Below are 25,701 nucleotides of genomic sequence, written 5' to 3'. Positions count from 1 at the left end.
TCCACTCAGCGTTCCCCCAAGTCTCCCGATAAAAATGATACCTCACTTGTGTGGGTAGGCCTAGCGCCCACGACAGGAAACGCACCAAAGCGCAACGTGGACACATCCACATTTTTTAAAGAAAACAGAGGTGTTTTTTGTGAAGTGCCTACCTGTAGATTTTGGCCTCTAGCTCAGCCGCCACCTAGGGAAACCTACCAAACCTGTGCATTTCTGAAAACTAGAGACCTAGGGGATTCCAAGGAGGGGTGACTTGCGGGGCTCGGACCAGGTTCTGTTACCCAGAATCCTTTGCAAACCTCAAAATTTGGCTAAAAAACACATGTTCCTCACATTTCTGTGGCAGAAAGTTCTGGAATCTGAGAGGAGCCACAAATTTCCTTCCACCCAGCGTTCCCCCAAGTCTCCCGATAAAGATTATACCTCACTTGTGTGGGTAGGCCTAGCGCCCACGACAGGAAACGCACCAAAGCGCAACGTGGACAAATCCACATTTTTTAAAGAAAACAGAGGTGTTTTTTGCGAAGGGCCTACCTGTAGATTTTGGCCTCTAGCTCAGCCGCCAACTAGGGAAACCTACCAAACCTGTGCATTTCTGAAAACTAGAGACCTAGGGGAATCCAAGATGGGGTGACTTCTGGGGCTCGGACCAGGTTCTGTTACCCAGAATCCTTTGCGAACCTCAAAAGTTGGCTAAAAAAACACATGTTCCTCACATTTCTGTTTCAGAAAGTTCTGGAACCTGAGAGGAGCCACAAATTTCCTTCCACCCAGCGTTCCCCCAAGTCTCCCGATAAAAATTATACCTCACTTGTGTGGGTAGGCCTAGCGCCCGCGACAGAAAACCCCCCAAAGCTCAACGTGGACACATCCAAATTTTTTAAAGAAAACAGAGGTGTTTTTTGCGAAGTGCCTACCTGTAGATTTTGGCCTCTAGCTCAGCCGGCATCTAGGGAAACCTACCAAACCTGTGCATTTCTGAAAACTAGAGACCTAGGGGAATCCAAGATGGGGTGACTTCTGGGGCTCGGACCAGGTTCTGTTACCCAGAATCCTTTGCGAACCTCAAAAGTTGGCTAAAAAAACACATGTTCCTCACATTTCTGTTTCAGAAAGTTCTGGAACCTGAGAGGAGCCACAAATTTCCTTCCACCCAGCGTTCCCCCAAGTCTCCCGATAAAAATTATACCTCACTTGTGTGGGTAGGCCTAGCGCCCGCGACAGAAAACCCCCCAAAGCTCAACGTGGACACATCCAAATTTTTTAAAGAAAACAGAGGTGTTTTTTGCGAAGTGCCTACCTGTAGATTTTGGCCTCTAGCTCAGACGGCACCTAGGGAAACCTACCAAACCTGTGCATTTCTGAAAACTAGAGACCTAGGGGAATCCAAGATGGGGTGACTTGCGGGGCTCGGACCAGGTTCTGTTACCCAGAATTCTTTGCGAACCTCAAAATTTGGCTCAAAAAACACATGTTCCTCACATTTCTGTTTCAGAAAGTTCTGGAATCCGAGAGGAGCCACAAATTTCCTTCCACCCAGCGTTCCCCCAAGTCTCCCGATAAAAATTATACCTCACTTGTGTGGGTAGGCCTAGCGCCCGCGACAGGAAACACCCCAAAGCGCAACGTGGACACATCCAAATTTTTGAAAGAAAACAGAGGTGTTTTTTGCAAATTGCCTACCTGTAGATTTTGGCCTCTAGCTCAGCCGGCACCTAGGGAAACCTAACAAACCTGTGCATTTCTGAAAACTAGAGACCTAGGGGAATCCAAGGAGGGGTGACTTGCGGGGCTCGGACCAGGTTCTGTTACCCAGAATCCTTTGCAAACCTCAAAATTTGGCTAAAAAAACACATGTTCCTCACATTTCTGTGGCAGAAAGTTCTGGAATCTGAGAGGAGCCACAAATTTCCTTCCACCCAGCGTTCCCCCAAGTTTCCCGATAAAAATGATACCTCACTTGTGTGGGTAGGCCTAGCGACGCCAACAGGAAACGCCCCAAAGCGCAACGTGGACACATCCAAATTTTTGAAAGAAAACAGAGGTGTTTTTTGCGAAGTGCCTACCTGTAGATTTTGGCCTCTAGCTCAGTCGGCACCTAGGGAAACCTACCAAACCTGTGCATTTCTGAAAACTAGAGACCTAGGGGAATCCAAGGAGGGTTGACTTGCGGGGCTCGGACCAGGTTCTGTTACCCAGAACCCTTTGTGAACCTCAAAATTTGGCTAAAAAAAAACATGTTCCTCACATTTCTGTTTCAGAAAGTTCTGGAACCTGAGAGGAGCCACAAATTTCCTTCCACCCAGCGTTCCCCCAAGTCTCCCGATACAAATAATACCTCACTTGTGTGGGTAGGCCTAGCGCCCGCGACAGGAAACGCCCCAAAGCGCAACGTGGACACATCCACATTTTTTAAAGAAAACAGAGGTGTTTTTTGCGAAGTGCCTACCTGTAGATTTTGGCCTCTAGCTCAGCCGGCATCTAGGGAAACCTACCAAACCTGTGCATTTCTGAAAACTAGAGACCTAGGGGAATCCAAGATGGGGTGACTTGTGGGGCTCGGACCAGGTTCTGTTACCCAGAATCCTTTGCGAACCTCAAAATTTGGCTAAAAAACACATGTTCCTCACATTTCTGTGACAAAAAGTTCTGGAATCTGAGAGGAGCCACAAATTTCCATCCACTCAGCGTTCCCCCAAGTCTCCCGATAAAAATGATACCTCACTTGTGTGGGTAGGCCTAGCGCCCACGACAGGAAACGCACCAAAGCGCAACATGGACACATCCACATTTTTTAAAGAAAACAGAGGTGTTTTTTGTGAAGTGCCTACCTGTAGATTTTGGCCTCTAGCTCAGCCGCCACCTAGGGAAACCTACCAAACCTGTGCATTTCTGAAAACTAGAGACCTAGGGGATTCCAAGGAGGGGTGACTTGCGGGGCTCGGACCAGGTTCTGTTACCCAGAATCCTTTGCAAACCTCAAAATTTGGCTAAAAAACACATGTTCCTCACATTTCTGTGGCAGAAAGTTCTGGAATCTGAGAGGAGCCACAAATTTCCTTCCACCCAGCGTTCCCCCAAGTCTCCCGATAAAGATTATACCTCACTTGTGTGGGTAGGCCTAGCGCCCACGACAGGAAACGCACCAAAGCGCAACGTGGACAAATCCACATTTTTTAAAGAAAACAGAGGTGTTTTTTGCGAAGGGCCTACCTGTAGATTTTGGCCTCTAGCTCAGCCGCCAACTAGGGAAACCTACCAAACCTGTGCATTTCTGAAAACTAGAGACCTAGGGGAATCCAAGATGGGGTGACTTCTGGGGCTCGGACCAGGTTCTGTTACCCAGAATCCTTTGCGAACCTCAAAAGTTGGCTAAAAAAACACATGTTCCTCACATTTCTGTTTCAGAAAGTTCTGGAACCTGAGAGGAGCCACAAATTTCCTTCCACCCAGCGTTCCCCCAAGTCTCCCGATACAAATAATACCTCACTTGTGTGGGTAGGCCTAGCGCCCGCGACAGGAAACGCCCCAAAGCGCAACGTGGACACATCCACATTTTTTAAAGAAAACAGAGGTGTTTTTTGCGAAGTGCCTACCTGTAGATTTTGGCCTCTAGCTCAGCCGGCATCTAGGGAAACCTACCAAACCTGTGCATTTCTGAAAACTAGAGACCTAGGGGAATCCAAGATGGGGTGACTTGTGGGGCTCGGACCAGGTTCTGTTACCCAGAATCCTTTGCGAACCTCAAAATTTGGCTAAAAAACACATGTTCCTCACATTTCTGTGACAAAAAGTTCTGGAATCTGAGAGGAGCCACAAATTTCCATCCACTCAGCGTTCCCCCAAGTCTCCCGATAAAAATGATACCTCACTTGTGTGGGTAGGCCTAGCGCCCACGACAGGAAACGCACCAAAGCGCAACGTGGACACATCCACATTTTTTAAAGAAAACAGAGGTGTTTTTTGTGAAGTGCCTACCTGTAGATTTTGGCCTCTAGCTCAGCCGCCACCTAGGGAAACCTACCAAACCTGTGCATTTCTGAAAACTAGAGACCTAGGGGAATCCAAGGAGGGGTGACTTGCGGGGCTCGGACCAGGTTCTGTTACCCAGAATCCTTTGCAAACCTCAAAATTTGGCTAAAAAAACACATGTTCCTCACATTTCTGTGGCAGAAAGTTCTGGAATCTGAGAGGAGCCACAAATTTCCTTCCACCCAGCGTTCCCCCAAGTCTCCCGATAAAGATTATACCTCACTTGTGTGGGTAGGCCTAGCGCCCGTGACAGGAAACGCCCCAAAGCGCAACGTGGACACATCCAAATTTTTGAAAGAAAACAGAGGTGTTTTTTGCAAAGTGCCTACCTGTAAATTTTGGCCTCTAGCTCAGCCGGCACCTAGGGAAACCTAACAAACCTGTGCATTTCTGAAAACTAGAGACCTAGGGGAATCCAAGGAGGGTTGACTTGCGGGGCTCGGACCAGGTTCTGTTACCCAGAATCCTTTGCGAACCTCAAAATTTGGCTAAAAAAACACATGTTCCTCACATTTCTGTGGCAGAAAGTTCTGGAATCTGAGAGGTGCCACAAATTTCCTTCCACCCAGCGTTCCACCAAGTCTCCCGATAAAAATGATACCTCACTTGTGTGGGTAGGCCTAGCGACCCGAACAGGAAACGCCCCAAAGCGCAACGTGGACACATCCAAATTTTTGAAAGAAAACAGAGGTGTTTTTTGCGAAGTGCCTACCTGTAGATTCTGGCCTCTAGCTCAGTCGGCACCTAGGGAAACCTACCAAACCTGTGCATTTCTGAAAACTAGAGACCTAGGGGAATCCAAGGAGGGTTGACTTCCGGGGCTCAGACCGGGTTCTGTTACCCAGAATCCTTTGCGAACCTCAAAATTTGGCTAAAAAAACACATGTTCCTCACATTTCTGTTTCAGAAAGTTCTGGAACCTGAGAGGAGCCACAAATTTCCTTCCACCCAGCGTTCCCCCAAGTCTCCCGATAAAAATGATACCTCACTTGTGTGGGTAGGCCTAGCGCCCGCGACAGGAAACGCCCCAAAGCGCAACGTGGACAGATCCACATTTTTGAAAGAAAACAGAGGTGTTTTTTGCGAAGTGCCTACCTGTAGATTTTGGCCTCTAGCTCAGCCGGCATCTAGGGAAACCTACCAAACCTGTGCATTTCTGAAAACTAGAGACCTAGGGGAATCCAAGATGGGGTGACTTCTGGGGCTCGGACCAGGTTCTGTTACCCAGAATCCTTTGCGAACCTCAAAAGTTGGCTAAAAAAACACATGTTCCTCACATTTCTGTTTCAGAAAGTTCTGGAACCTGAGAGGAGCCACAAATTTCCTTCCACCCAGCGTTCCCCCAAGTCTCCCGATAAAAATGATACCTCACTTGTGTGGGTAGGCCTAGCGCCCGCGACAGAAAACCCCCCAAAGCTCAACGTGGACACATCCAAATTTTTTAAAGAAAACAGAGGTGTTTTTTGCGAAGTGCCTACCTGTCGATTTTGGCCTCTAGCTCAGACGGCACCTAGGGAAACCTACCAAACCTGTGCATTTCTGAAAACTAGAGACCTAGGGGAATCCAAGATGGGGTGACTTGCGGGGCTCGGACCAGGTTCTGTTACCCAGAATTCTTTGCGAACCTCAAAATTTGGCTCAAAAAACACATGTTCCTCTCATTTCTGTGGCAGAAAGTTCTGGAATCTGAGAGAAGCCACAAATTTCTTTCCACCTAGCGTTCCCCCATGTCTCCCGATAAAAATGATACCTCACTTGTGTGGGTAGGCCTAGCGCCCGCGACAGGAAACGCCCCAAAGCGCAACGTGGACACATCCAAATTTTTTAAAGAAAACATAGGTGTTTTTTGCGAAGTGCCTACCTGTAGATTTTGGCCTCTAGCTCAGCCGGCACCTAGGGAAACCTACCAAACCTGTGCATTTCTGAAAACTAGAGACCTAGGGGAATCCAAGGAGGTGTGACTTGCGGGGCTCGGACCAGGTTCTGTTACCCAGAATCCTTTGCGAACCTCATAATGTGGCTAAAAAAACACATGTTCCTCACATTTCTGTGGCAGAAAGTTCTGGAATCTGAGAGGAGCCACAAATTTCCTTCCACCCAGCGTTCCCCCAAGTCTCCCGATAAAAATGATACCTCACTTGTGTGGGTAGGTCTAGCACCCGCGACAGAAAACGCTCCAAAGCGCAACGTGGACACATCCAAATTTTTGAAAGAAAACAGAGGTGTTTTTTGCAAAGTGCGTACCTGTGGATTTTGGCCTCTAGCTCAGCCGGAACCTAGGGAAACCTACCAAACCTGTGCATTTCTGAAAACTAGAGACCTAGGGGAATCCAAAATGGGGTGACTTGTGGGGCTCGGACCAGGTTCTGTTACCCAGAATCCTTTGCGAACCTCAAAAGTTGGCTAAAAAAACACATGTTCCTCACATTTCTGTTTCAGAAAGTTCTGGAACCTGAGAGGAGCCACAAATTTCCTTCCACCCAGCGTTCCCCCAAGTCTCCCGATAAAAATTATACCTCACTTGTGCGGGTAGGCCTAGCGCCCGTGACAGAAAACGCCCCAAAGCTCAACGTGGACACATCCAAATTTTTTAAAGAAAACAGAGGTGTTTTTTGCTAAGTGCCTACCTGTAGATTTTGGCCTCTAGCTCAGACGGCACCTAGGGAAACCTACCAAACCTGTGCATTTCTGAAAACTAGAGACCTAGGGGAATCCAAGATGGGGTGACTTGCGGGGCTCGGACCAGGTTCTGTTACCCAGAATTCTTTGCGAACCTCAAAATTTGGCTCAAAAAACACATGTTCCTCACATTTCTGTTTCAGAAAGTTCTGGAATCTTAGAGGAGCCACAAATTTCCTTCCACCCAGCGTTCCCCCAAGTCTCCCGATAAAAATTATACCTCACTTGTGTGGGTAGGCCTAGCGCCCGCGACAGGAAACACCCCAAAGCGCAACGTGGACACATCCAAATTTTTGAAAGAAAACAGATGTGTTTTTTGCGAATTGCCTACCTGTAGATTTTGGCCTCTAGCTCAGCTGGCACCTAGGGAAACCTAACAAACCTGTGCATTTCTGAAAACTAGAGACCTAGGGGAATCCAAGGAGGGGTGACTTGCGGGGCTCAGACCAGGTTCTGTTACCCAGAATCCTTTGCAAACCTCAAAATTTGGCTAAAAAAACACATGTTCCTCACATTTCTGTGGCAGAAAGTTCTGGAATCTGAGAGGAGCCACAAATTTCCTTCCACCCAGCGTTCCCCCAAGTCTCCCGATAAAAATTATACCTCTCTTGTGTGGGTAGGCCTAGCGCCCGTGACAGGAAACGCCCCAAAGCGCAACGTGGACACATCCAAATTTTTGAAAGAAAACAGAGGTGTTTTTTGCAAAGTGCCTACCTTTAAATTTTGGCCTCTAGCTCAGCCGGCACCTAGGGAAACCTAACAAACCTGTGCATTTCTGAAAACTAGAGACCTAGGGGAATCCAAGGAGGGTTGACTTGCGGGGCTCGGACCAGGTTCTGTTATCCAGAATCCTTTGCAAACCTCAAAATGTGGCTAAAAAAGCACATGTTCATCACATTTCTGTGGCAGAAAGTTCTGGAATCTGAGAGGAGCCACAAATTTCCTTCCACCCAGCGTTTCCCCAAGTCTCCCGATAAAAATGATACCTCACTTGTGTGGGTTGGCAAAGCGCCCGCGACAGGAAACGCCCCAAAGCGCAACGTGGACATATCCAAATTTTGGAAAGAAAACAGAGGTGTTTTTTGCGAAGTGCCTACCTGTAGATTTTGGCCTCTAGCTCAGCCGGCACCTAGGGAAACCTACCAAACCTTTCCATTTCTGAAAACTAGAGACCTAGGGGAATCCAGGATGGGGTGACTTGCTGGGCTCGGACAAGGTTCTGTTACCCAGAATCCTTTGCAAACCTCAAAATTTGGCTAAAAAAACACATGTTCCTCACATTTCTGTGGCAGAAAGTTCTGGAATCTGAGAGGAGCCACAAATTTCCTTTCACCCAGCGTTCCCCCAAGTCTCCTGATAAAAATGATACCTCACTTGTGTGGGTAGGCCTAGCACCCGCGACAGAAAACGCTCAAAAGCGCAACGTGGACACATCCAAATCTTTGAAAGAAAGCAGAGGTGTTTTTTGCGAAGAGCATACCTGTGGATTTTGGCCTCTAGCTCAGCCGGCACCTAGGGAAACCTACCAAACCTGTGCATTTCTTAAAACTAGAGACCTAGGGGAATCCAGGATGGGGTGACTTGCGGGGCTCGGACCACGTTCTGTTACCCAGAATCCTTTGCGAACCTCAAAATTTGGCTAAAAAAACACATGTTCCTCACATTTCTGTGGCAGAAAGTTCTGGAATCTGAGAGAAGCCACAAATTTCTTTCCACACAGCGTTCCCCCAAGTCTCCCGATAAAAATGATACCTCACTTGTGTGGGTAGGCCTAGCGCCCGCGACAGGAAACGCCCCAAAGCGCAACGTGGACACATCCAAATTTTTGAAAGAAAACATAGGTGTTTTTTGCGAAGTGCCTACCTGTAGATTTTGGCCTCTAGCTCAGCCGGCACCTAGGGAAACCTACCAAACATGTGCATTTCTGAAAACTAGAGACCTAGGGGAATCCAAGGAGGGTTGACTTGCGGGGCTCTGACCAGGTTCTGTTACCCAGAATCCTTTGCAAACCTCAAAATTTGGCTAAAAAAACACATGTTCCTCACATTTCTGTGGCAGAAAGTTCTGGAATCTGAGAGGAGCCACAAATTTCCTTCCACCCAGCGTTCCCCCAAGTCTCCCGATAAAAATTATACCTCACTTGTGTGGGTAGGCCTAGCGCCCGCGACAGGAAACACGCCAAAGCGCAACGTGGACACATCCACATTTTTGAAAGAAAACAGATGTGTTTTTTGCGAATTGCCTACCTGTAGATTTTGGCCTCTAGCTCAGCCGGCACCTAGGGAAACCTAACAAACCTGTGCATTTCTGAAAACTAGAGACCTAGGGGAATCCAAGGAGGGGTGACTTGCGGGGCTCGGACCAGGTTCTGTTACCCAGAATCCTTTGCAAACCTCAAAATTTGGCTAAAAAAACACATGTTCCTCACATTTCTGTGGCAGAAAGTTCTGGAATCTGAGAGGAGCCACAAATTTCCTTCCACCCAGCGTTCCCCCAAGTCTCCCGATAAAAATTATACCTCACTTGTGTGGGTAGGCCTAGCGCCCGTGACAGGAAAAGCCCCAAAGCGCAAATGGACACATCCAAATTTTTGAAAGAAAACAGAGGTGTTTTTTGCAAAGTGCCTACCTGTAAATTTTGGCCTCTAACTCAGCCGGCACCTAGGGAAACCTAACAAACCTGTGCATTTCTGAAAACTAGAGACCTAGGGGAATCCAAGGAGGGTTGACTTGCGGGGCTCGCACCAGGATCTGTTACCCAGAATCCTTTGCGAACCTCAAAATTTGGCTAAAAAAACACATGTTCCTCACATTTCTGTGGCAGAAAGTTCTGGAATCTGAGAGGAGCCACAAATTTCCTTCCACCCAGCGTTACCCCAAGTTTCCCGATAAAAATTATACCTCACTTGTGTGGGTAGGCCTAGCGCCCGTGACAGGAAACGCCCCAAAGCGCAACGTGGACACATCCAAATTTTTGAAAGAAAACAGAGGTGTTTTTTGCAAAGTGCCTACCTGTAAATTTTGGCCTCTAGCTCAGCCGGCACCTAGGGAAACCTAACAAACCTGTGCATTTCTGAAAACTAGAGACCTAGGGGAATCCAAGGAGGGTTGACTTGCGGGGCTCGGACCAGGTTCTGTTACCCAGAATCCTTTGCGATCCTCAAAATTTGGCTAAAAAACACATGTTCCTCACATTTCTGTGGCAGAAAGTTCTGGAATCTGAGAGGTGCCACAAATTTCCTTCCACCCAGCGTTCCACCAAGTCTCCCGATAAAAATGATACCTCACTTGTGTGGGTAGGCCTAGCGACCCGAACAGGAAACGCCTCAAAGCGCAACGTGGACACATCCAAATTTTTGAAAGAAAACAGAGGTGTTTTTTGCGAAGTGCCTACCTGTAGATTTTGGCCTCTAGCTCAGTCGGCACCTAGGGAAACCTACCAAACCTGTGCATTTCTGAAAACTAGAGACCTAGGGGAATCCAAGGAGGGTTGACTTGCGGGGCTCGGACCGGGTTCTGTTACCCAGAATCCTTTGCGAACCTCAAAATTTGGCTAAAAAAACACATGTTCCTCACATTTCTGTTTCAGAAAGTTCTGGAACCTGAGAGGAGCCAAAAATTTCCTTCCACCCAGCGTTCCCCCAAGTCTCCCGATAAAAATGATACCTCACTTGTGTGGGTAGGCCTAGCGCCCGCGACAGGAAACGCCCCAAAGCGCAACGTGGACAGATCCACATTTTTGAAAGAAAACAGAGGTGTTTTTTGCGAAGTGCCTACCTGTAGATTTTGGCCTCTAGCTCAGCCGGCATCTAGGGAAACCTACCAAACCTGTGCATTTCTGAAAACTAGAGACCTAGGGGAATCCAAGATGGGGTGACTTCTGGGGCTCGGACCAGGTTCTGTTACCCAGAATCCTTTGCGAACCTCAAAAGTTGGCTAAAAAAACACATGTTCCTCACATTTCTGTTTCAGAAAGTTCTGGAACCTGAGAGGAGCCACAAATTTCCTTCCACCCAGCGTTCCCCCAAGTCTCCCGATAAAAATTATACCTCACTTGTGTGGGTAGGCCTAGCGCCCGCGACAGAAAACCCCCCAAAGCTCAACGTGGACACATCCAAATTTTTTAAAGAAAACAGAGGTGTTTTTTGCGAAGTGCCTACCTGTAGATTTTGGCCTCTAGCTCAGACGGCACCTAGGGAAACCTACCAAACCTGTGCATTTCTGAAAACTAGAGACCTAGGGGAATCCAAGATGGGGTGACTTGCGGGGCTCGGACCAGGTTCTGTTACCCAGAATTCTTTGCGAACCTCAAAATTTGGCTCAAAAAACACATGTTCCTCACATTTCTGTTTCAGAAAGTTCTGGAATCCGAGAGGAGCCACAAATTTCCTTCCACACAGCGTTCCCCCAAGTCTCCCGATAAAAATTATACCTCACTTGTGTGGGTAGGCCTAGCGCCCGCGGCAGGAAACACCCCAAAGCGCAACGTGGACACATCCAAATTTTTCAAAGAAAACAGAGGTGTTTTTTGCAAATTGACTACCTGTAGATTTTGGCCTCTAGCTCAGCCGGCACCTAGGGAAACCTAACAAACCTGTGCATTTCTGAAAACTAGAGACCTAGGGGAATCCAAGGAGGGGTGACTTGCGGGGCTCGGACCAGGTTCTGTTACCCAGAATCCTTTGCAAACCTCAAATTTTGGCTAAAAAAACACATGTTCCTCACATTTCTGTGGCAGAAAGTTCTGGAATCTGAGAGGAGCCACAAATTTCCTTCCACCCAGCGTTCCCCCAAGTTTCCCGATAAAAATGATACCTCACTTGAGTGGGTAGGCCTAGCGACCCCAACAGGAAACGCCCCAAAGCGCAACGTGGACACATCCAAATTTTTTAAAGAAAACAGAGGTGTTTTTTGCGAAGTGCCTACCTGTAGATTTTGGCCTCTAGCTCAGTCGGCACCTAGGGAAACCTACCAAACCTGTGCATTTCTGAAAACTAGAGACCTAGGGGAATCCAAGGAGGGTTGACTTGCGGGGCTCGGACCAGGTTCTGTTACCCAGAACCCTTTGTGAACCTCAAGATTTGGCTAAAAAAAAACATGTTCCTCACATTTCTGTTTCAGAAAGTTCTGGAACCTGAGAGGAGCCACAAATTTCCTTCCACCCAGCGTTCCCCCAAGTCTCCCGATACAAATGATACCTCACTTGTGTGGGTAGGCCTAGCGCCCGCGACAGGAAACGCCCCAAAGCGCAATGTGGACACATCCACATTTTTTAAAGAAAACAGAGGTGTTTTTAGCGAAGTGCCTACCTGTAGATTTTGGCCTCTAGCTCAGCCGGCATCTAGGGAAACCTACCAAACCTGTGCATTTCTGAAAACTAGAGACCTAGGGGAATCCAAGATGGGGTGACTTGTGGGGCTCGGACCAGGTTCTGTTACCCAGAATCCTTTGCAAACCTCAAAATTTGGCTAAAAAACACATGTTCCTCACATTTCTGTGACAAAAAGTTCTGGAATCTGAGAGGAGCCACAAATTTCCATCCACTCAGCGTTCCCCCAAGTCTCCCGATAAAAATGATACCTCACTTGTGTGGGTAGGCCTAGCGCCCACGAGAGGAAACGCACCAAAGCGCAACGTGGACACATCCACATTTTTTAAAGAAAACACAGGTGTTTTTTGCGAAGTGCCTACCTGTAGATTTTGGCCTCTAGCTCAGCCGCCACCTAGGGAAACCTACCAAACCTGTGCATTTCTGAAAACTAGAGACGTAGGGGAATCCAAGGAGGGGTGACTTGCGGGGCTCGGACCAGGTTCTGTTACCCAGAATCCTTTGCAAACCTCAAAATTTGGCTAAAAAAACACATGTTCCTCACATTTCTGTGGCAGAAAGTTCTGGAATCTGAGAGGAGCCACAAATTTCCTTCCACCCAGCGTTCCCCCAAGTCTCCCGATAAAGATTATACCTCACTTGTGTGGGTAGGCCTAGCGCCCACGACAGGAAACGCACCAAAGCGCAACGTGGACACATCCACATTTTTTAAAGAAAACAGAGGTGTTTTTTGCGAAGGGCCTACCTGTAGATTTTGGCCTCTAGCTCAGCCGCCAACTAGGGAAACCTACCAAACCTGTGCATTTCTGAAAATTAGAGACCTAGGGGAATCCAAGGAGGGGTGACTTGCAGGGCTCGGACCAGGTTCTGTTACCCAGAATCCTTTGCAAACCTCAAAATTTGGCTAAAAAAACACATGTTCCTCACATTTCTGTGGCAGAAAGTTCTGGAATCTGAGAGGAGCCACAAATTTCCTTCCACCCAGCGTTCCCCCAAGTCTCCCGATAAAGATTATACCTCACTTGTGTGGGTAGGCCTAGCGCCCGTGACAGGAAACGCCCCAAAGCGCAACGTGGACACATCCAAATTTTTGAAAGAAAACAGAGGTGTTTTTTGCAAAGTGCCTACCTGTAAATTTTGGCCTCTAGCTCAGCCGGCACCTAGGGAAACCTAACAAACCTGTGCATTTCTGAAAACTAGAGACCTAGGGGAATCCAAGGAGGGTTGACTTGCGGGGCTCGGACCAGGTTCTGTTACCCAGAATCCTTTGCGAACCTCAAAATTTGGCTAAAAAAACACATGTTCCTCACATTTCTGTGGCAGAAAGTTCTGGAATCTGAGAGGTGCCACAAATTTCCTTCCACCCAGCGTTCCACCAAGTCTCCCGATAAAAATTATACCTCACTTGTGTGGGTAGGCCTAGCGACCCGAACAGAAAACGCCCCAAAGCGCAACGTGGACACATCCAAATTTTTGAAAGAAAACAGAGGTGTTTTTTGCGAAGTGCCTACCTGTAGATTTTGGCCTCTAGCTCAGTCGGCACCTAGGGAAACCTACCAAACCTGTGCATTTCTGAAAACTAGAGACCTAGGGGAATCCAAGGAGGGTTGACTTCCGGGGCTCAGACCGGGTTCTGTTACCCAGAATCCTTTGCGAACCTCAAAATTTGGCTAAAAAAACACATGTTCCTCACATTTCTGTTTCAGAAAGTTCTGGAACCTGAGAGGAGCCACAAATTTCCTTCCACCCAGCGTTCCCCCAAGTCTCCCGATAAAAATGATACCTCACTTGTGTGGGTAGGCCTGGCGCCCGCGACAGGAAACACCCCAAAGCGCAACGTGGAGAGATCCACATTTTTGAAAGAAAACAGAGGTGTTTTTTGCGAAGTGCCTACCTGTAGATTTTGGCCTCTAGATCAGCCGGCATCTAGGGAAACCTACCAAACCTGTGCATTTCTGAAAACTAGAGACCTAGGGGAATCCAAGATGGGGTGACTTCTGGGGCTCGGACCAGGTTCTGTTACCCAGAATCCTTTGCGAACCTCAAAAGTTGGCTAAAAAAACACATGTTCCTCACATTTCTGTTTCAGAAAGTTCTGGAACCTGAGAGGAGCCACAAATTTCCTTCCACCCAGCGTTCCCCCAAGTCTCCCGATAAAAATTATACCTCACTTGTGTGGGTAGGCCTAGCGCCCGCGACAGAAAACCCCCCAAAGCTCAACGTGGACACATCCAAATTTTTTAAAGAAAACAGAGGTGTTTTTTGCGAAGTGCCTACCTGTAGATTTTGGCCTCTAGCTCAGACGGCACCTAGGGAAACCTACCAAACCTGTGCATTTCTGAAAACTAGAGACCTAGGGGAATCCAAGATGGGGTGACTTGCGGGGCTCGGACCAGGTTCTGTTACCCAGAATTCTTTGCGAACCTCAAAATTTGGCTCAAAAAACACATGTTCCTCACATTTCTGTTTCAGAAAGTTCTGGAATCCGAGAGGAGCCACAAATTTCCTTCCACCCAGCGTTCCCCCAAGTCTCCCGATAAAAATTATACCTCACTTGTGTGGGTAGGCCTAGCGCCCGCGACAGGACACACCCCAAAGCGCAACGTGGACACATCCAAATTTTTGAAAGAAAACAGAGGTGTTTTTTGCAAATTGCCTACCTGTAGATTTTGGCCTCTAGCTCAGCCGGCACCTAGGGAAACCTAACAAACCTGTGCATTTCTGAAAACTAGAGAACTAGGGGAATCCAAGGAGGGGTGACTTGCGGGGATCGGACCAGGTTCTGTTACCCAGAATCCTTTGCAAACCTCAAAATTTGGCTAAAAAAACACATGTTCCTCACATTTCTGTGGCAGAAAGTTCTGGAATCTGAGAGGAGCCACAAATTTCCTTCCACCCAGCGTTCCCCCAAGTCTCCCGATAAAAATTATACCTCACTTGTGTGGGTAGGCCTAGCGCCCGTGACAGGAAAAGCCCCAAAGCGCAACGTGGACACATCCAAATTTTTGAAAGAAAACAGAGGTGTTTTTTGCAAAGTGCCTACCTGTAAATTTTGGCCTCTAGCTCAGCCGGCACCTAGGGAAACCTAACAAACCTGTGCATTTCTGAAAACTAGAGACCTAGGGGAATCCAAGGAGGGTTGACTTGCGGGGCTCGGACCAGGATCTGTTACCCAGAATCCTTTGCGAACCTCAAAATTTGGCTAAAAAAACACATGTTCCTCACATTTCTGTGGCAGAAAGTTCTGGAATCTGAGAGGAGCCACAAATTTCCTTCCACCCAGCGTTACCCCAAGTTTCCCGATAAAAATGATACCTCACTTGTGTGGGTAGGCCTAGCGACCCCAACAGGAAACGCCCCAAAGCGCAACGTGGACACATCCAAATTTTTGAAAGAAAACAGAGGTTTTTTTTGCGAAGTGCCTACCTGTAGATTTTGGCCTCTAGCTCAGTCGGCACCTAGGGAAACCTACGAAACCTGTGCATTTCTGAAAACTAGAGACCTAGGGGAATCCAAGGAGGGTTGACTTGCGGGGCTCGGACCAGGTTCTGTTACCCAGAACCCTTTGCGAACCTCAAAATTTGGCTAAAAAAAAACATGTTCCTCACATTTCTGTTTCAGAAAGTTCTGGAACCTGAGAGGAGCCACAAATTTCCTTCCACCCAGCGTTCCCCCAAGTCTCCCGATACAAATGATACCTCACTTGTGTGGGTAGGCCTAGCGCCCGCGACAGGAAGCGCCCCAAAGCGCAACGTGGACACATCCACATTTTTTAAAGAAAACAGAGGTGTTTTTTGCGAAGTGCCTACCTGTAGATTTTGGCCTCTAGCTCAGCCGGCATCTAGGGAAACCTACCAAACCTGTGCATTTCTGAAAACTAGAGACCTAGGGGAATCCAAGATGGGGTGACTTGTGGGGCTCGGACCAGGTTCTGTTACCCAGAATCCTTTGCGAACCTCAAAAGTTGGCTAAAAAAACACATGTTCCTCACATTTCTGTTTCAGAAAGTTCTGGAACCTGAGAGGAGCCACAAATTTCCTTCCACCCAGCGTTCCCCCAAGCCTCCCGATAAAAATTATACCTCACTTGTGTGGGTAGGCCTAGCGCCCGTGACAGAAAACGCCCCAAAGCTCAACGTGGACACATCCAAATTTTTTAAAGAAAACAGAGGTGTTTTTTGCGAAGTGCCTACCTGTAGATTTTGGCCTCTAGCTCAGACGGCACCTAGGGAAACCTACCAAACCTGTGCATTTCTGAAAACTAGAGACCTAGGGGAATCCAAGATGGGGTGACTTGCGGGGCTCGGACCAGGTTCTGTTACCCAGAATTCTTTGCGAACCTCAAAATTTGGCTCAAAAAACACATGTTCCTCACATTTCTGTTTCAGAAAGTTCTGGAATCTGAGAGGAGCCACAAATTTCCTTCCACCCAGCGTTCCCCCAAGTCTCCCGATAAAAATTATACCTCACTTGTGTGGGTAGGCCTAGCGCCCGCGACAGGAAACACCCCAAAGCGCAACGTGGACACATCCATTTTTTTGAAAGAAAACAGATGTGTTTTTTGCGAATTGCCTACCTGTAGATTTTGGCCTCTAGCTCAGCCGGCACCTAGGGAAACCTAACAAACCTGTGCATTTCTGAAAACTAGAGACCTAGGGGAATCCAAGGAGGGGTGACTTGCGGGGCTCAGACCAGGTTCTGTTACCCAGAATCCTTTGCAAACCTCAAAATTTGGCTAAAAAAACACATGTTCCTCACATTTCTGTGGCAGAAAGTTCTGGAATCTGAGAGGAGCCATAAATTTCCTTCCACCCAGCGTTCCCCCAAGTCTCCCGATAAAAATTATACCTCACTTGTGTGGGTAGGCCTAGCGCCCGTGACAGGAAACGCCCCAAAGCGCAACGTGGACACATCCAAATTTTTGAAAGAAAACAGAGGTGTTTTTTGCAAAGTGCCTACCTTTAAATTTTGGCCTCTAGCTCAGCCGGCACCTAGGGAAACCTAACAAACCTGTGCATTTCTGAAAACTAGAGACCTAGGGGAATCCAAGGAGGGTTGACTTGCGGGGCTCGGACCAGGTTCTGTTACCCAGAATCCTTTGCAAACCTCAAAATGTGGCTAAAAAAACACATGTTCCTCACATTTCTGTGGCAGAAAGTTCTGGAATCTGAGAGGAGCCACAAATTTCCTTCCACCCAGCGTTTCCCCAAGTCTCCCGATAAAAATGATACCTCACTTGTGTGGGTAGGCCTAGCGCCCGCGACAGGAAACGCCCCAAAGCGCAACGTGGACATATCCAAATTTTTGAAAGAAAACAGAGGTGTTTTTTGCGAAGTGCCTACCTGTAGATTTTGGCCTCTAGCTCAGCCGGCACCTAGGGAAACCTACCAAACCTTTCCATTTCTGAAAACTAGAGACCTAGGGGAATCCAGGATGGGGTGACTTGCTGGGCTCGGACAAGGTTCTGTTACCCAGAATCCTTTGCAAACCTCAAAATTTGGCTAAAAAAACACATGTTCCTCACATATCTGTGGCAGAAAGTTCTGGAATCTGAGAGGAGCCACAAATGTAATTTCACCCAGCGTTCCACCAAGTCTCCCGATAATAATGATACCTCACTTGTGTGGGTAGGCCTAGCACCCGCGACAGAAAACGCTCCAAAGCGCAACGTGGACACATCCAAATTTTTGAAAGAAAACAGAGGTGTTTTTTGCGAAGAGCATACCTGTGGATTTTGGCCTCTAGCTCAGCCGGCACCTAGGGAAACCTACCAAACCTGTGCATTTCTAAAAACTAGAGACCTAGGGGAATCCAGGATGGGGTGACTTGCGGGGCTCGGACCACGTTCTGTTACCCAGAATCCTTTGCGAACCTCAAAATTTGGCTAAAAAAACACATGTTCCTCACATTTCTGTGGCAGAAAGTTCTGGAATCTGAGAGAATCCACAAATTTCTTTCCACCCAGCGTTCCCCCAAGTCTCCCGATAAAAATGATACCTCACTTGTGTGGGTAGGCCTAGCGCCCGCGACAGGAAACGCCCCAAAGCGCAACATGGACACATCCAAATTTTTTAAAGAAAACATAGGTGTTTTTTGCGAAGTGCCTACCTGTAGATTTTGGCCTCTAGCTCAGCCGGCACCAAGGGAAACCTACCAAACCTGTGCATTTCTGAAAACTAGAGACCTAGGGGAATCCAAGGAGGGTTGACTTGCGGGGCTCTGACCAGGTTCTGTTACCCAGAATCCTTTGCGAACCTCAAAATTTGGCTAAAAAAACACATGTTCCTCACATTTCTGTGGCAGAAAGTTCTGGAATCTTAGAGGAGCCACAAATTTCCTTCCACCCAGCGTTCCCCTAAGTCTCCCGATAAAAATGATACCTCACTTGTGTGGGTAGGCCTAGCGCCCGTGACAGGAAACGCCCCAAAGCGCAACGTGGACACATCCAAATTTTTTAAAGAAAACAGAGATGTTTTTTGCGAAGTGCCTACCTGTAGATTTTGGCCTCTAGCTCAGCCGGCACCTAGGGAAACCTACCAAACCTGTGCATTTCTGAAAACTAGAGACCTAGGGGAATCCAAGATGGGGTGACTTGCGGGGCTCGGACCAGGTTCTGTTACCCAGAATTCTTTGCGAACCTCAAAATTTGGCTCAAAAAACACATGTTCCTCACATTTCTGTTTCAGAAAGATCTGGAATCTGAGAGGAGCCACAAATTTCCTTCCACCCAGCGTTCCCCCAAGTCTCCCGATAAAAATGATACCTCACTTGTGTGGGTAGGCCTAGCGCCCGCGACAGGAAACACCCCAAAGCGCAACGTGGACACATCCAAATTTTTGAAAGAAAACAGAGGTGTTTTTTGCGAAGTGCCTACCTGTAGATTTTGGCCTCTAGCTCAGCCGGCACCTAGGAAAACCTAACAAACCTGTGCATTTCTGAAAACTAGAGACCTAGGTGAATCCAAGGAGGTGTGACTTGCGGGGCTCGGACCAGGTTCTGTTACCCAGAATCCTTTGCAAACCACAAAATTTGGCAAAAAAAACACATGTTCCTCACATTTCTGTGGCAGAAAGTTCTGGAATCTGAGAGGAGCCACAAATTTCCTTCCACCTAGCGTTCCCCCAAGTCTCCCGATAAAAATTATACCTCACTTGTGTGGGTAGGCCTAGCGCCCGTGACAGGAAATGCCCCAAAGCGCAACGTGGACACATCCAAATTTTTGAAAGAAAACAGAGGTGTTTTTTGCGAAGTGCCTACCTGTAGATTTTGGCCTCTAGCTCAGCGGGCACCTAGGGAAACCTACCAAACCTTTGCATTTCTGAAAACTAGAGACCTAGGGGAATCCAGGATGGGGTGACTTGCGGGGCTCGGACCAGGTTCTGTTACCCAGAATCCTTTGCAAACCTCAAAATGTGGCTAAAAAAACACATGTTCCTCACATTTCTGTGGCAGAAAGTTCTGGAATCTGAGAGTAGCCACAAATTTCCTTCCACCCAGCGTTCCCCCAAGTGTCCCGATAAAAATGATACCTCACTTGTGTGGGTAGGCCTAGCACCCGCGACAGAAAACGCTCCAAAGCGCAACGTGGACACATCCAAATTTTTGAAAGAAAACAGAGGTGTTTTTTGCAAAGTGCGTACCTGTGGATTTTGGCCTCTAGCTCAGCCGGAACCTAGGGAAACCTACCAAACCTGTGCATTTCTGAAAACTAGAGACCTAGGGGAATCCAAGATGGGGTGACTTGCGGGGCTCGGACCAGGTTCTGTTACCCAGAATCCTTTGCGAACCTCAAAATTTGGCTAAAAAAACACATGTTCCTCACATTTCTGTGGCAGAAAGTTCTGGAATCTGAGAGGAGCCACAAATTTCCTTCCACCCAGCGTTCCCCCAAGTCTCCCGATAAAAATTATACCTCACTTGTGCGGGTAGGCCTAGCGCCCGTGACAGAAAACGCCCCAAAGCTCAACGTGGACACATCCAAATTTTTTAAAGAAAACAGAGGTGTTTTTTGCGAAGTGCCTACCTGTAGATTTTGGCCTCTAGCTCAGACGGCACCTAGGGAAACCTACCAAACCTGTGCATTTCTGAAAACTAGAGACCTAGGGGAATCCAAGATGGGGTGACTTGTGGGGCTCGGACCAGGTTCTGTTACCCAGAATTCTTTGCGAACCTCAAAATTTGGCTCAAAAAACACATGTTCCTCACATTTCTGTTTCAGAAAGTTCTGGAATCTGAGAGGAGCCACAAATTTCCTTCCACCCAGCGTTCCCCCAAGTCTTCCGATAAAAATTATACCTCACTTGTGTGGGTAGGCCTAGCGCCCGCGACAGGAAACACCCCAAAGCGCAACGTGGACACATCCAAATTTTTGAAAGAAAACAGATGTGTTTTTTGCGAATTGCCTACCTGTAGATTTTGGCCTCTAGCTCAGCCGGCACCTAGGGAAACCTAACAAACCTGTGCATTTCTGAAAACTAGAGACCTAGGGGAATCCAAGGAGGGGTGACTTGAGGGGCTCAGACCAGGTTCTGTTACTGAGAATCCTTTGCAAACCTCAAAATTTGGCTAAAAAAACACATGTTCCCTACATTTTTGTGGCAGAAAGTTCTGGAATCTGAGAGGAGCCACAAATTTCCTTCCACCCAGCGTTCCCCCAAGTCTCCCGATAAAAATTATACCTCACTTGTGTGGGTAGGCCTAGCGCCCGCGACAGGAAACGCCCCAAAGCGCAACGTGGACATATCCAAATTTTGGAAAGAAAACAGAGGTGTTTTTTGCGAAGTGCCTACCTGTAGATTTTGGCCTCTAGCTCAGCCGGCACCTAGGGAAACCTACCAAACCTTTCCATTTCTGAAAACTAGAGACCTAGGGGAATCCAGGATGGGGTGACTTGCTGGGCTCGGACCAGGTTCTGTTACCCAGAATTCTTTGCGAACCTCAAAATTTGGCTCAAAAAACACATGTTCCTCATATTTCTGTGGCAGAAAGTTCTGGAATCTGAGAGGAGCCACAAATTTCCTTTCACCCAGCGTTCCCCCAAGTCTCCCGATAAAAATGATACCTCACTTGTGTGGGTAGGCCTAGCACCCGCGACAGAAAACGCTCAAAAGCGCAACGTGGACACATCCAAATTTTTGAAAGAAAACAGAGGTGTTTTTTGCGAAGAGCATACCTGTGGATTTTGGCCTCTAGCTCAGCCGGCACCTAGGGAAACCTACCAAACCTGTGCATTTCTGAAAACTAGAGACCTAGGGGAATCCAAGATGGGGTGACTTGCGGGGCTCGGACCAGGTTCTGTTACCCAGAATCCTTTGCGAACCTCAAAATTTGGCTAAAAAAACACATGTTCCTCACATTTCTGTGGCAGAAAGTTCTGGAATCTGAGAGGAGCCACAAATTTCCTTCCACCCAGCGTTCCCCCAAGTCTCCCGATAAAAATTATACCTCACTTGTGCGGGTAGGCCTAGCGCCCGTGACAGAAAACGCCCCAAAGCTCAACGTGGACACATCCAAATTTTTTAAAGAAAACAGAGGTGTTTTTTGCGAAGTGCCTACCTGTAGATTTTGGCCTCTAGCTCAGACGGCACCTAGGGAAACCTACCAAACCTGTGCATTTCTGAAAACTAGAGACCTAGGGGAATCCAAGATGGGGTGACTTGTGGGGCTCGGACCAGGTTCTGTTACCCAGAATTCTTTGCGAACCTCAAAATTTGGCTCAAAAAACACATGTTCCTCACATTTCTGTTTCAGAAAGTTCTGGAATCTGAGAGGAGCCACAAATTTCCTTCCACCCAGCGTTCCCCCAAGTCTCCCGATAAAAATTATACCTCACTTGTGTGGGTAGGCCTAGCGCCCGCGACAGGAAACACCCCAAAGCGCAACGTGGACACATCCAAATTTTTGAAAGAAAACAGATGTGTTTTTTGCGAATTGCCTACCTGTAGATTTTGGCCTCTAGCTCAGCCGGCACCTAGGGAAACCTAACAAACCTGTGCATTTCTGAAAACTAGAGACCTAGGGGAATCCAAGGAGGGGTGACTTGAGGGGCTCAGACCAGGTTCTGTTACTGAGAATCCTTTGCAAACCTCAAAATTTGGCTAAAAAAACACATGTTCCCTACATTTTTGTGGCAGAAAGTTCTGGAATCTGAGAGGAGCCACAAATTTCCTTCCACCCAGCGTTCCCCCAAGTCTCCCGATAAAAATTATACCTCACTTGTGTGGGTAGGCCTAGCGCCCGCGACAGGAAACGCCCCAAAGCGCAACGTGGACATATCCAAATTTTGGAAAGAAAACAGAGGTGTTTTTTGCGAAGTGCCTACCTGTAGATTTTGGCCTCTAGCTCAGCCGGCACCTAGGGAAACCTACCAAACCTTTCCATTTCTGAAAACTAGAGACCTAGGGGAATCCAGGATGGGGTGACTTGCTGGGCTCGGACCAGGTTCTGTTACCCAGAATTCTTTGCGAACCTCAAAATTTGGCTCAAAAAACACATGTTCCTCATATTTCTGTGGCAGAAAGTTCTGGAATCTGAGAGGAGCCACAAATTTCCTTTCACCCAGCGTTCCCCCAAGTCTCCCGATAAAAATGATACCTCACTTGTGTGGGTAGGCCTAGCACCCGCGACAGAAAACGCTCAAAAGCGCAACGTGGACACATCCACATTTTTGAAAGAAAACAGAGGTGTTTTTTGCGAAGAGCATACCTGTGGATTTTGGCCTCTAGCTCAGCCGGCACCTAGGGAAACCTGCCAAACCTGTGCATTTCTAAAAACTAGAGACCTAGGGGAATCCAGGATGGGGTGACTTGCGGGGCTCGGACCAGGTTCTGTTACCCAGAATCCTTTGCGAACCTCAAAATTTGGCTAAAAAAACACATGTTCCTCACATTTCTGTGGCAGAAAGTTCTGGAATCTGAGAGGAGCCACAAATTTCCTTCCACCCAGCGTTCCCCCAAGTCTCCCGATAAAAATTATACCTCACTTGTGTGGGTAGGCCTAGCGCCCGTGACAGAAAACGCCCCAAAGCTCAACGTGGACTTATCCAAATTTTGGAAAGAAAACAGAGGTGTTTTTTGCGAAGTGCCTACCTGTAGATTTTGGCCTCTAGCTCAGCCGGCACCTAGGGAAACCTACCAAACCTTTCCATTTCTGAAAACTAGAGACCTAGGGGAATCCAGGATGGGGTGACTTGCTGGGCTCGGACAAGGTTCTGTTACCCAGAATCCTTTGCAAACCTCAAAATTTGGCTAAAAAAACACATGTTCCTCATATTTCTGTGGCAGAAAGTTCTGGAATCTGAGAGGAGCCACAAATTTCCTTTCACCCAGCGTTCCCCCAAGTCTCCCGATAAAAATGATACCTCACTTGTGTGGGTAGGCCTAGCACCCGCGACAGAAAACGCTCAAAAGCGCAACGTGGACACATCCAAATTTTTGAAAGAAAACAGAGGTGTTTTTTGCGAAGAGCATACCTGTGGATTTTGGCCTCTAGCTCAGCCGGCACCTAGGGAAACCTACCAAACCTGTGCATTTCTAAAAACTAGAGACCTAGGGGAATCCAGGATGGGGTGACTTGCGGGGCTCGGACCACGTTCTGTTACCCAGAATCCTTTGCGAACCTCAAAATTTGGCTAAAAAAACACATGTTCCTCACATTTCTGTGGCAGAAAGTTCTGGAATCTGAGAGAAGCCACAAATTTCTTTCCACCCAGCGTTCCCCCAAGTCTCCCGATAAAAATGATACCTCACTTGTGTGGGTAGGCCTAGCGCCTGTGACAGGAAACGCCCCAAAGCGCAACGTGGACACATCCAAATTTTTGAAAGAAAACATAGGTGTTTTTTGCGAAGTGCCTACCTGTAGATTTTGGCCTCTAGCTCAGCCGGCACCTAGGGAAACCTACCAAACCTGTGCATTTCTGAAAACTAGAGACCTAGGGGAATCCAAGGAGGGTTGACTTGCGGGGCTCTGACCAGGTTCTGTTACCCAGAATCCTTTGCGAACCTCAAAATTTGGCTAAAAAAACACATGTTCCTCACATTTCTGTTTCAGAAAGTTCTGGAATCTGAGAGGAGCCACAAATTTCCTTCCATCCAGCGTTCCCCCAAGTCTCCCGATAAAAATGATTCCTCACTTGTGTGGGTAGGCCTAGCGCCCGTGACAGGAAACGCCCCAAAGCGCAACGTGGACACATCCACATTTTTTAAAGAAAACAGAGATGTTTTTGCGAAGTGCCTACCTGTAGATTTTGGCCTCTAGCTCAGCCGGCACCTAGGGAAAACCTACCAAACCTGTGCATTTCTGAAAACTAGAGACCTAGGGGAATCCAAGATGGGGTGACTTGCGGGGCTCGGACCAGGTTCTGTTACCCAGAATTTCTTTGCGAACCTCAAAATTTGGCTCAAAAAACACATGTTCCTCACATTTCTGTTTCAGAAAGTTCTGGAATCTGAGAGGAGCCACAAATTTCCTTCCACCCAGCGTTCCCCCAAGTCTCCCGATAAAAATGATACCTCACTTGTGTGGGTAGGCCTAGCGGCCCGCGACAGGAAACGCCCCAAAGCGCAACGTGGACATATACAAATTTTGAAAGAAAACAGAGGTTTTTTTTGCGAAGTGCCTACCTCTAGATTTTGGCCTCTAGCTCAGCCGGCACCTAGGGAAACCTACCAAACCTGTGCATTTCTGAAAACTAGAGACCTAGGGGAATCCAGGATGGGGTGACTTGCGGGGCTCGGACCAGTTTCTGTTATCCAGAATCCTTTGCACACCTCAAAATTTGGCTAAAAAAACACATGTTCCTCACATTTCTGTGGCAGAAAGTTCTGGAATCTGAGAGGAGCCACAATTTCCTTCCATCCCGCGTTCCCCCAAGTCTCCCGATAAAAATGATACCTCACTTGTGTGGGTAGGCCTAGCACCCGCGACAGAAAACGCTCCAAAGCGCAACGTGGGCACATCCAAATTTTTGAAAGAAAACAGAGGTGTTTTTTGCAAAGTGCGTACCTGTGGATTTTGGCCTCTAGCTCAGCCGGAACCTAGGGAAACCTACCGAACCTGTGCATTTCTGAAAACTAGAGACCTAGGGGAATCCAAGATGGGGTGACTTGCGGGGCTCGGACCAGGTTCTGTTACCCAGAATCCTTTGCAAACCTCAAAATGTGGCTAAAAAAACACATGTTCCTCACATTTCTGTGGCAGAAAGTTCTGGAATCTGAGAGGAGCCACAAATTTCCTTCCACCACAGCGTTTCCCCAAGTCTCCCGATAAAAATGATACCTCACTTGTGTGGGTAGGCCTAGCGCCAGCGACAGGAAAACGCCCCAAAGCGCAACGTGGACACATCCAAATTTTTGAAAGAAAACATAGGTGTTTTTTGCGAAGTGCCTACCTGTAGATTTTGGCCTCTAGCTCAGCCGGCACCTAGGGAAACCTACCAAACCTGTGCATTTCTGAAAACTAGAGACCTAGGGGAATCCAAGGAGGGTTGACTTGCGGGGCTCTGACCAGGTTCTGTTACCCAGAATCCTTTGCGAACCTCAAAATTTGGCTAAAAAAACACATGTTCCTCACATTTCTGTGGCAGAAAGTTCTGGAATCTGAGAGGAGCCACAAATTTCCTTCCATCCAGCGTTCCCCCAAGTCTCCCGATAAAAATGATACCTCA

This window comes from Pleurodeles waltl, chromosome 5 (genome assembly GCF_031143425.1).
Source record: "Pleurodeles waltl isolate 20211129_DDA chromosome 5, aPleWal1.hap1.20221129, whole genome shotgun sequence".
Lineage (NCBI taxonomy): Eukaryota > Metazoa > Chordata > Amphibia > Caudata > Salamandridae > Pleurodeles > Pleurodeles waltl.
This window is presented reverse-complemented; position numbering follows the sequence as displayed.